The following is a 10432-nucleotide window of genomic DNA, read 5'->3' as shown; positions in this document are numbered from 1 at the left end:
CCACTCAATTGCCTGGAGTTGGAGAAGGACACGGACTGCAACTTTCCATCCAAATCATGACAGAGAAGCACACCGGAGATTGGGAAGGATACGGTGGAAGAGGCCGGAGAGGACTGGCAGCGTCGGACAGCAAGCGTACGATGGCCATCGTTGCCGTCGGGATGGGTCGCCGCAGTGGCATCCTCCTCATCCTGATTCTCTCCAAGATAAAAAAATGTCTCTGCGGCGATTTGATAAAAAAATTCATTTAAAAGACGCGATTTTTACATAGGGAGTGCGGGTTCATTTTTTAAAAGGAGAAGTAGCAAAAGGGCCTGTGCGTTGCAACGGGAAAAGAAATCATAATCTCCAATGACCATGACCACATTTTGCTGCATCACCAAGATACAATACCACTCTCAATTTCGTGAAATCATGAACATTTTTTAAACTTGTGTACATAATTGAAAACGTGAACATTTTTTAAATTCGTGAACACTTTTACAAATTTACAAACATTTTTTAAAGTCAAGAACAATTTTCGAATTCATGAATATTTTTATACTATTTGCATACATTTTAAAAAAATGTGAACATTTTTTTAAACAATTTTATTGAATCGTCGAATATTTCTAGAATCGACGAACATTTTTTTGGAAATGTGTGGATCAATTTTTGAAAGTCATGATTTTTTTATTTAATGAACACTTTTTAAAATGCATGATCATTTTATGAATGAACGAACATTTTATGCAGAAAAGGCGATGCCAGTAATTCCATATAACTATTAGCAGCACATCTACCCTGCATGAACACTGAATTCCATTAGCAGCACGTCTACCCGGCACCAACACTGAATTTTTGGGGTGCGCTCTATACTCCATTCTGGCTTCAACCATGAATAAATGGATCATGTATTGCTGGAAATTCAGAAATGCAATGTACTCTAGATAGTAGTTTCCAAGGTAATCCTGAAACACAATATTGCCCCAGCCATCCATCCAAACCTACAGGCATGCAGAGTAATACAGCCAGCAGTTCCTTAACCATAATCACATCGGCCTTCTAGACTAATTAACAAACTCCCGCCCTCGCCCCCGGCGGTGGTGTGGAGGTCCTTACCTTCGTAATTTTCGTATGCTGCTCGAAGTTTGTTCATGCTAGCATCCTTGGGTATCGACTGAAGTTTGTTCATTCTTGCATAGACTGAAACTGTATGGTGAGTTCCATATCTTTGGATTCAGCTACTTTTCCCTGTGCTGTGTCTGCATCTTGTGGGTACCTATAGGATACTTTGGGGACAAATCGGTTGTTGTAGCTACTGACTGATTTTCAGGTATGCTCTTGCATAACACTTGCAAGCGACAACTGAATTTTGGTATGCTGTACTTTCCTGTACTACATTCTGGCATCCTGAAATTCAGAATTTGTGATGCATATACCCTAGCCACCTAGTAATTTCCATGGAATTCAGAAGTCGATTCAACATGGTTACAACTGAGTTCTTTCACCATAACATTTATCCAACATCTACCCTGGCTAACATAGAAATTCAGAAATGACAGTGCTTCCAATTGGAACACATAGCTGCAGGTTGTCTCCAGCCAGCAGCTCTTTCACCATAACCATCAGCAACTAGATACACCTGCCTTCCATCGAGGCTAGCCATCAAACGCCGGTGGATACGAAGTCGCCCTCGCCCCTCAAGGTGGCATCAAGGTCGTTCACCTCGGCCACGCCGGGCGTGGCGATTCTATCGATGACCAGCTGCGCCACGCAGTCCCTGGGCTTCACGGCGAAGTCGACGCCGGAGTGGTTGAAGAGGATGACGCCGACGGTGCTCCGGTAGTCGGCGTCCACCACGCCCGCGCCCACGTCGATGGAGTACTTCCACGCCAGCCTCGACCGTGGCGCTGCAGTAAAAACATTCTGACGTGTTCGTCAGGAGCACGGCACCGGCGGGGTGGTGGGATCATCGAGGAGGAGGAGGAGGAGGAAGGGGGCGCGTATCGATGCGCGCGTAGGTGCCCTGCGGGACGGCGACGCTGATGTCCGTATCCACCAGAGCGTTGCCGCGCGCCTCCGCCGCGCCGGAGCTCTCTGTGAGCTCGTGCTCACCGCGCCCCTGGCCACGTCGCACCGCGCCCACGCGACGCCCAGCCCGCGCGCTGCTCGCCCTCGCCGGCGCCCTGTGCTACTGCCTCCTGCTGCAGCAGCCGCCAGCGCACGCCCCGCGCCGCCCACACTGGCGCCCCTGGCCGCACCCGCCTGCAGCTCGCCCTGACAGCGCATGGGCCCGCCGTTCCTGGCCGAGCCCGCCTTCGGTCGCCGTTGGCCGCTGCTCCCCGCGCTCGCCATCGGCCATGGGCATGGCCGTGCGCCTCTGCCTGTGCGCGCGCGTGCACAGACACGGGTGGCCACCTGGTGGGTGACAGATGCGCCGCGGGCTCGCAGTCCCCGTGCGGCGGCGGGATGCGCTGCGCCTCCTGCTCCCAGACCTCGTCCACCCCGTTCGCCGGTCTACGTATACGAAGAAACAGAGGAGACGCGATTTTTTGTTTTACCGAAACGTTTTTGCCCGAGTCAGGGAGTGCGGGAATAATTTCCGGAAAAGGCAAGGTCCTTTTTGCAAAATTACCACGATTGGTGTGCAGGCAGAAGCAATATATGCTTTATTATTACGTAAAGATAAAGATAAAGATTTTACTTAAATGGTACGCTAGTTCATGTCCTTATTTGGTTCTCGTCGCTGTCGGGGAGGATCTTGGCTTCACCGTTGTTGCTTGTGGCGCCATCTGCTCTCTGCTTCTTGGGTATCCAGAAGTGTTCCATATATACAAAATGCATAAACAAGTATGAAACCAAGAAGGTGCTGAGTCTGCCTTGTAGTCGATAACTGCGCCTGCAAGTGATGACCCGAGACAAACTCTTAATAAATCTCAAAACACTCTTATATTATGGAACGGATGGAGTAGTTAAAAAAAAAGTAAGGTTCATTTTCCTGCCAGATAGAACGCTTCGTCCAACCTTAAGTTGCGATGCACGAGCAATTATCTAATATATAAACATAACAAAAGAAAAGGATAAACACAATGTTTGAGACAGACACTATACCAGTAGTAGTCAGCAGGCCTAGGCTCCACCTTCCCAACAAGTCGAGTAGCGAGCTGATTGACCTGGAGGGCCTCCCAGGAGAGATTTGGGTACGTGTGTGTCCTTACAACTCCACCAGCACATCGAACAACTCTTCTTTCTTTTTCTGGAACTGCATTTTCAGCTCCTCCTGAGCCGCCGCAGTCGTAGGTTTAGGCTGCCATATGCAAGAACAAATATTAATGGGCATTCAGAAAAAAATGAAGCAGCCCATCATCACAGTGTGAGATTATACAATGACAACCATATCAAGGCATTAATAAACACGCGGTTCATGAGGCTTTCAGCAATCATAGATGGAGGAGAGACATTGACACTGCTCGAGGTTCATCTGCTTTGGAACACTTCGAAGCTTCACATCTCTGACCATTATAAGCTACTTTGCCAAGTGCGATTTTTTGCTTGGATGGCTTTCCAGTAAGACTTTAGTCCTCAGATCGGCGGGATGGATTGTTCACACCTCGGCATGTTTATGTCAGCCTCCATGGCAACGAGACGGTGGGTCACATACTCGTGCACTGTGTAGCCGCTAGATAGACATGGTTTAATCATCGCTCAGGTGCCCAGACAGTACGACTCGTTGGAACACCGGTGGATAAGGAAAAGCCAAGGCCTGGTTGCGACGAACTTCTTTTTTTCTTTTCAAACAAAGGCAAATATTGCCTCATCTATTAATTAAGCAGAAGAGAATAGTTCAGTTAATTACGGAAAACCGGACAAAAACCGAAACCACAAGGGCCAAGCCCACTCCCAAAGACTAACACACACAGGGAAAACTCACCCTCATCGACAACATGTCGACCTGCAACCAGACAACGCAGCTCCAACTTTGATGGAGAACTCAAAAGAACAAAACTAGGCGAAAGCTGATGCCACGGAAGATCGCCGAACGGGCCACTTGCAGCCAGTCATCATATACCACAGGGCCTCGCCGCCACAGCTTCGACTCCATAGCAACAAACAAAACAAGGCAATACCATGGACACGCCGGAGAAGAGCCGACTATCGCAACCATTGCCGCGTCGCCGACATCGCTCCCACCATCATCGTTGCCACAGAAGCCTGGTCGCCACAACCGCCGCAAACCACCAAGTAGCACGCCGCGCCCTGCGCAGCCCACCAACACCACCTTCCGGGACCGCCGCAGCTTCGACTCCATAGCAACAAACAAAACAAGGCAATACCACGGACACGCCGGAGAAGTGCCGACTATCGCAACCATTGCCACGTCGCCGACATCGCTCCCATCATCATCGTTGCCACAGAAGCCTGGTCGCCACAACCGCCGCAAACCACCAAGTAGCACGCCGCGCCCTGCGCAGCCCACCAGCACCACCTTCCGGGACCGCCGCAGCTTCGACTCCATAGCAGCAAACAAAACAAGGCAATACCACGGACACGCCGGAGAAGAGCCGACTATCGCAACCATTGTCGCGTCGCCGACATCACTCCCACCATCATCGTTGCCACATAAGCCTGGTCGCCACAACCGCCACAAACCACCAAGTAGCACGCCGCGCCCTGCGCAGCCCACCAGCACCACCTTCCGGGACCGCCGCCCCGACATGCCACCACCCGCACTCGAGCTGCAACGCCGCACGACCCGGGTGCCCGCAGCCCACGCTGCTCAGGGTAACCGCACGCAGACCACGAACGCCGCAGCACATCCGGGGCCGCCGCCCCGACGTACCATCCAACCGCCGCCACTGGGGCGCGTCGACCGAGCCGACAAACCTGCCACCCAAGTGGCGCAAGATTCCCACCCAAGCGAAGGCGGAGCCGCAGCACCGCCCCATGGAGCCGCCTCGCCCATCGCTTTCCGAGGCCGCCGCCTCAGCGCACATCAGCCGTCCGGGGCCGCTGCCCCGGCATCCACCAAACCAGACGTAGGAGAAAACCAGACACACCGAGCACAAGCTAGCTCTCCCAAGCAACGCCCCCAAGGGGGAAACGACAAAAACGCCGTCACCGCCCGCTCCGGAAACCATCTGGAGCTTAGGTTTTCACCCGGAGAGCCCAAGCCCCTCGAAGAGGAAGAGGAGTTCCACGACGACGCCTCCAAGAAGGGAAACGACACCCGAAAGCGCCACCGTCGACAGCACTGACAGAGTCGGGACAAGGCTTTTGCCTGGAACTCACCCATCCCTACAAAGGCCTGCAGATCTGGACCACCCATGAGCGTGGAGATCGTCGGAGCTGTTCCCGCTGCGCCTTGCACCCTCCGTCGTCGACCACCAAGCTCAACTGCGACAACACCCACACAACAGCACCTCAAGCTGCGAGTGAGATGCAGGCGCAAACTCCGGCCGGGACTTCAACCAGACAAGGATCCGTCGGGTGAGCCCGTCCCGGCCACCACCATGACAAGACGCCATGGCCTATAGCCCGGGGCCGCCGCCCCGGCTTCCTCCACTCACCCAAGCGTCGAACGCAGAGAACCTGAACTTGTTGAGTGCATTGTGAAGGAGTGTATTGACAATATTGCCAGGAGTTAGGGCCTGTTCGGAGGCCCTCCGCTCCACGAGGCTGCTCCCGGAGTTGACGGAGTTTCAGTTAAAAAATATGGAACGAGCAAAATGGTACTTTGCAGATTCTTAAATACCGGGGAGTGGGTGGACTGCCGAACAACCCCTTAGTTTCCGATGGTTTTAGGTGCTCCTGTTGGACTGTATGCGGAGCCGATAGGACTGTTGAAAATTTTACTGGTGGCTCCCAAAAAAATATGAAAACAATCCCCATACAAACACACACTAGGCGTTGCTAGTTGCCAACTGCACAATTTTTTTTCAATCCCAATTAGGCGAAAGATCCAAGATTTCTCGAACTCTTTTGTCCCAGCTAAGAGAAAAATTTAAGGTTTGCGCAGCATCTGGAGGACCAAATTGCTGCCGTAGGCCGCCGGATCTGGTAGGGAGGTGGGGGGCAGAGAGGAGAGCACGTACCTTGCCACCGATGGAGATGAACATGGAACGGCGGCCAGACGGAATAACCTGCGGTCCACCTCGCTGGAGCGCCCGCTCGCAGAGCCTCCTCCCCGCGTGCCGGAGCGCCGCCATCGATGGATAATCTCGCCGACTCTGCTTCTTCGAGGGGGGTCAGGATTGCTTTGCCTAGCCTCGTACGCGTACGTGTTCAGAGGAGGGCTCCAGTGTATATAGCCCCGGCCCGGCCCGGCCCGTTGCCTCTCCCTGTAGCGATCAGTTTGCCTTGGCCGTGCGAAAATCGTGCATCAATACCGTGCGCCGAGCCCCTAAAAAAATTAGTGCGCCCAGCGGTTTCGATTTCGAAACAGAAGCGGAAATCCACCCGCGCGCTCTCTTCTCTCTGCTCCTGTTATGTCGTGTCCGAAAAGGTAACATGCGTGAGAAGATTTCTTGACCTCGCGTCCTCGCCGAAGAGTCCCACCACCCAAACCACTTTTTTTTACCCCACCACATCGATCGTAGCTTATTCTACAACCCAGTAACAATACATATAAAATATAGTAATTTTTTTAAATGTAGAAAATTATAAACTTGAATGGTAAAAATATATATTCTGAATTACTATATTTTATACACCATTTTACTAGATTTTGTATATAGCGTTACTATGGGGGGTAGAATAAGCTATTCTACACACACGCTTAGAATAGCGTTGTTTGTTTTGCTAAGTGAATGTGATCGGACCCTTTTTTTCCTCTATGCTAAACTCAACCCGGTCTATTCACAAATTTTTCATGTGCGTTTTATTTGAAACTCGTTGTCAGCTAAAGAAATTGCAAACGAAATTTTAAACTTATCTTATCTGAATTTTCGGCCTTTGCCGCTCAAATCGTTACACATTCCACGGCAATACTTATTCTTTTCACCCACGATCGGACACGATCATCACCTCTCAGTACGTGGGTGACACACGTCAATCGAATGAGAAGAGTCAGGGGCACGTTCGTCCTATTTCCTTGGGCGAGCAGTTTTTCACTTCGGCTATAAATACCCGCTTCCTTCCTCACTTCACTTTTACTCCGCTCGACCTCCCTCCCTCGCTCGAGCTCTCAAACCCTAGCGCCGCTGCTACTTCCATCGTCGCCGGTGAAGAAGAGCTTCACTGCCTCGACCTTGTCGCCGTCGTACTCACGCCGGACGCGGATTTCTTCACTCCCCCGCTGCCGTAGTTGTCTTCCTTAGCCAAGTTAGGGCGTGGAAGATCTGAACCGATGAGCTTCAAATCTACACTTCTCAGTTCGTCGTGTTCTTCGTACAGGGTAATTAAAAGTTATTTTTACTACACTTGTTGATTCAGATGTTTTTCTTCAAATCTTCAAAAGGTGTTTTTCTTCAAATCCTCACACACTGGACACCTCACATATCATCTGTTCTTAATCTGTTTCTCTAAGCAAATTTTTCTTCAAGATTCCTCAATTGTGTGGATTTTCAAATCTGTACAACTCTGGAACCTAAGTCAAAGAACTCTTAGTGAAATTACTCAAGATTCATCCGGTCAAATTCCTCAAACTTGTTCTTATTGCAAAATCTTCTGAGAACGCATATGACCTCTCCAAATTTCTCGCAACTATACTCTGTTCACAGGTACACATGTCCGCTGCTGAATCATTAGGTTCTCATCAACTTAACTCTTTTGCATCGTTCCTCGAAGAAAAGTTGCATACCTCTTTAGAGAACTCAATCGTTCAAAACCCTCAGCTGAAGAAAATGACAGATGGCAAGAAACCTCAGAAGGGAGGAAAGAAGCTAGAAGTCAACACCGCGTTTGAAATCCCTGAGGATATATACAAGGATTATTGCACTCCTGATGAGGCCATCCATGGAAAAGAAACTAAGAGTGAGCGCAAAGTGCGCATTCAAAGGATAGAGAGGAGATGGGCATGGGAATGGAGGGAATACAGATATGTTACTCCCAAGTATATGAAGAAATTCGCTCTTAATCCTCCATGCTCAAGACCTCCGTTGGCACCTGGCCAAGTAGATGATCCCACCAGCCTCAAGCGTGGTGAGGATTATCCTGATGAATGGGCCAAGCGCCAGGCTAAGCTAGCCAGAGTAGCTAAGGAAGCAGTAAGGAAATTTAATGAAGACTCTGCTGCTGCTGCTGCCACTGCTGAGGCCTCTGCAAGCAAGCCAAAGAAGGCCATCTCAAAGAAGTCGGCTCATAAGCCAAGTGATTCAACCCCAATGCCCTCACGGCCAAGTTCCTCAGCAATGCCCTCACGGTCAGATTCTTCAAAGCCATCACGGCCAATTCCTCAACCCACACCAGCTCCTCCAAAGTCCTCATCTCCTCTGTCAAAATCCTCAGCACCTATGCATCTCGCCACGTGCCAAAGGACAACAGGCATCTCTATTGCCTCAGGAGCTTCTGCTAGTTTTTCAGCTACAGCAAATTCATCAAATGTCCCCTCTCTGCTGAAGTCAAAGGCCACTGTTGGACGAGGCTCTCGACCATGTCCTCATAAGAAGCAGGTCGCCTTTCAAGTGCCGTCTGATGAAGACGAAGCTGATGATGAAGAACTTGTTGAAATCATCAGGGACAGGCAACTCAGGGCCGCTAGAGCCAAAGGCACAAGTGTGCCTCTGCTTTTGGATCCAAAATTGATCCTTGATTACATTGTCTCTGGCACAAGGACCCCCCAACACTCCTATGCCTAACTTCAAGCTGACTCCTGGCCAAAGTCATATGTTGACTTACTTCATTCAGGAAGAAAAATGGAAATTTGAAAAGGCCAGGCAGTTGAAGAAAGCGCAGTACAAAAAGGAGCACTTCTTGAAGAAAAACGTTGTCTCTATGACAACTGAAGAACTTGTCACTATTCAATATGAGATCAAGAAACTCAGTGATGAATTTGACGCATACCGCGCTGATTGGCTGGGAGCCAAAGTCCGTTTTGTGAAACTAACTGAACAGTTCACTTCCAATGTTGCAGCCCCAACACAACAAGAAAATCCTCAGGTTGAAGCATCTTCTCAGCCTACTGAAGAAAATGCCAACACCGCTGATGATACTCAGGCTGCTGAAAAAAATGCTAGTACCAGGGCTGATGACTGCATTCCAGCCGCTGAAGAAATTGCCAGGGTAACCACTAGTGTTGCGCCTGAAGAAAATGAAGAAGTCAGGGAAACTGCATCAGTTGTGCCTGAAGATCTTGAACCAAATTCCTCTGCTCCTCCTGCGCCTACACCATCTCCGATCCTTCCATCTGCATCAGATGTGAAGAAGACCAAGGTTGCAGAGCGTGCAGCTGTGAAGAAAAGGAAGGTATCAACTGCATCAGATTCTTTAGCTCCGAAGAAAATGAAGCCACTGACCAGCTCATTTGAAAATCCAATTGACGATGTTCCTATCTCATCTATGCCATCAAAGGACCTTGTTCCTTTTGATGAAGAATACGTGATCCCAAATGGATCTGATGAAGACATTCCTTATGCTGCTTCCTCAGAGCGGTTGGATGAAGAAATTGAAGCGGATGCAATCCCTTCAACCCCAATAGTCTCATTGGCCACGCCTCAGTTCACTGCTGAAGAGGCCGGCGTTGAAGAAATGAATGAAGACGAAGATGTGGACATTGGATGCACAACTCCAGTGTTGAACGACGACTTTTGGGAAAGTCAGCATCCCAATTCCCCTATGTTCACACCCCTACAACAAATTCCTCAGCCCCCTGTCATTACTGAAGTACAAAGGGATCTGAAGAACCTCATACCACACCATCTACCCATGAAGAGATTCCGGCCACTAGTGCTCAAGAAAATGTAAATGAAGAATTGAAGTTCCAGGCTGCCACTGAAGAAGAACCTGAAATTCCTCAGCCTACGGAACCTGAGATCAAGATCCCTGAGGTTGTGATGCAATTGACTAACACTCCTCACCCCAAGCCAAAGGATCCCTTCTGAAAGAAGCAAAAATTCAAGGCTGATGACTTCTTCGGCGAGTATGTATTCTTCACGGACTACAATCCTTATGACTTTGCTCGTCTTAGGAGGAAACGCTTCTGGACTGCCAGCCATGCCAATTTCTATTCTTCACTGCTTTCAACAAGGATAAAGTCTTCTAACACGAGCATATTCCTCACGTGGACATGGAATCACTGCCTTGCTTCTCTCCTGTCCTTAGTGTGCTTCATGATGCAGGCCTCCTCAACTTTTGCTCTGATATTGTTGATTGGAATGAAGAGCTTATTCTCCAGTTCTACGCTACACTGCACATCTCAGGTGATCCTGATGATATCAACACTTGGGTATTGGACTGGATGACCGATAACACTCATTATAAAGCACCAGCCTCTAAATTACTTCACGCCCTGCCC

The 10432-nt window shown here is 49.7% G+C and overlaps 1 long non-coding RNA gene and 1 pseudogene across 1 annotated transcript; both read right to left on the bottom strand.

The window, feature by feature from the left end:
• Positions 1 to 1357: 1357 nt before the first annotated feature.
• On the bottom strand, positions 1358 to 2350 carry LOC123050010 (deoxyuridine 5'-triphosphate nucleotidohydrolase-like; annotated as a pseudogene).
• Positions 2351 to 2628: 278 nt separating this feature from the next.
• Positions 2629 to 6270, bottom strand: LOC123067701 (uncharacterized). The gene is made up of 3 exons (XR_006431544.1): positions 6075 to 6270; positions 3094 to 3289; positions 2629 to 2881 (listed from the first exon to the last, which is right to left on the bottom strand). It is a non-coding gene; the product is annotated as an uncharacterized lncRNA (long non-coding RNA).
• Positions 6271 to 10432: the final 4162 nt, after the last annotated feature.

The sequence above is a fragment of the Triticum aestivum genome, chromosome 1A, assembly GCF_018294505.1.
Source record: "Triticum aestivum cultivar Chinese Spring chromosome 1A, IWGSC CS RefSeq v2.1, whole genome shotgun sequence".
Lineage (NCBI taxonomy): Eukaryota > Viridiplantae > Streptophyta > Magnoliopsida > Poales > Poaceae > Triticum > Triticum aestivum.
Note: the sequence above shows the minus strand (reverse complement) of the source record. Positions and strands in the feature narration are given on the sequence as shown.